The following is a 1,562-nucleotide window of genomic DNA, read 5'->3' as shown; positions in this document are numbered from 1 at the left end:
CCTCTTCAGAGGAAGAATACTCATCAGAGCTCATAAATGGCAGAAGTAAGTCTAATGGAATCTCTATGGTCTCATTTTGAGCTTCAGATTCCCATGGTTCCTCACTAGGGAACTCATTGGAGGTCAGTGCACGCCCATTGAGGTCTTCTTCAGTGGCGTTTACTGCCTCTTCCTCCTCTCCAAATTCGGCCATGTTGATGGCCTTGCACTCTCCTTTTGGATTTTCTTCTGTATTGCTTGGAAGAGTACTAGGAGGGAGTTCAGTAACTTTCTTGCTCAGCTGTCCCACTTGTGCCTCCAAATTCCTAATTGAGGACCTTGTTTCAGTCATGAAACTTTGAGTGGTTTTGATTAGATCAGAGACCATGGTTGCTAAGTCAGAGGGGTTCTGCTTAGAATTCTCTGTCTGTTGCTGAGAAGATGATGGAAAAGGCTTGCCATTGCTAACCCTGTTTCTTCCACCATTATTGTTGTTGAAACCTTGTTGAGGTCTCTGTTGATCCTTCCATGAGAAATTTGGATGATTTCTCCATGAAGAATTATAGGTGTTTCCATAGGGTTCTCCTAGGTAATTCACCTCTTCCATTGAAGGGTTCTCAGGATCATAAGCTTCTTCTTCAGATGAAGCATCCTTAGTACTGCTTGGTGCATTTTGCATTCCAGACAGACTTTGAGAAATCAAATTGACTTGTTGAGTCAATATCTTGTTCTGAGCCAGAATGGCATTCAGAGTATCAATCTCAAGAACTCCTTTCTTCTGATTTGTCCCATTGTTCACAGGATTCCTTTCAGAAGTGTACATGAATTGGTTATTTGCAACCATTTCAATTAGTTCTTGAGCTTCTGTAGGCGTCTTCTTCAGATGAAGAGATCCTCCAGCAGAGCTATCCAAAGACATCTTGGATAGTTCAGAGAGACCATCATAGAAAATACCTATGATGCTCCATTCAAAAAGCATGTCTGCAGGACATTTTCTGATCAATTGTTTGTATCTTTCCCAAGCTTCATAGAGGGATTCTCCATCCTTCTGTCTGAAGGTTTGGACTTCCACTCTAAGCTTACTCAATTTTTGAGGTGGAAAGAACTTTTCCAAGAAGGCATTGACTAGCTTTTCCCATGAGTCCAGGCTTTCTTTAGGTTGTGAGTCCAACCATGTCCTAGCTCTGTCTCTTACAACAAAAGGGAATAGCATAAGTCTGTAGACCTCAGGGTCAACCCCATTAGTCTTGACAGTGTCACAGATTTGCAAGAATTCAGCTAAGAACTGATGAGGATCTTCCAATGGAAGCCCATGGTACTTGCAATTCTGTTGCATTAGAGAAACTAATTGAGGCTTAAGCTCAAAGTTGTTTGCTCCAATGGCAGGGATAGAGATGCTTCTCCCATAGAAGTCGGGAGTAGGTGCAGTAAAGTCACCCAGCACCTTCCTTGCATTGTTGGCATTGTTGTTGTTTTCGGCTGCCATGTCTTCTTCTTTGAAGATTTCTGTTAGGTCCTCTACAGAGAGTTGTGCCTTAGCTTCTCTTAGCTTTCGCTTCAAGGTCCTTTCAGGTTCAGGGTCA

At 42.6% G+C, this 1,562-nt stretch overlaps 1 non-coding gene across 1 annotated transcript; it reads left to right on the top strand.

The window, feature by feature from the left end:
* The first annotated feature begins 952 nt into the window (after window positions 1-952).
* On the top strand, window positions 953-1,060 carry LOC130938191 (small nucleolar RNA R71). Its single transcript, XR_009069366.1, has one exon. It is a non-coding gene; the product is annotated as a small nucleolar RNA R71 (small nucleolar RNA).
* Window positions 1,061-1,562: the final 502 nt, after the last annotated feature.

The sequence above is a fragment of the Arachis stenosperma genome, chromosome 6, assembly GCF_014773155.1.
Source record: "Arachis stenosperma cultivar V10309 chromosome 6, arast.V10309.gnm1.PFL2, whole genome shotgun sequence".
Classification (NCBI taxonomy): domain Eukaryota; kingdom Viridiplantae; phylum Streptophyta; class Magnoliopsida; order Fabales; family Fabaceae; genus Arachis; species Arachis stenosperma.
This window is presented reverse-complemented; position numbering and strand designations above follow the sequence as displayed.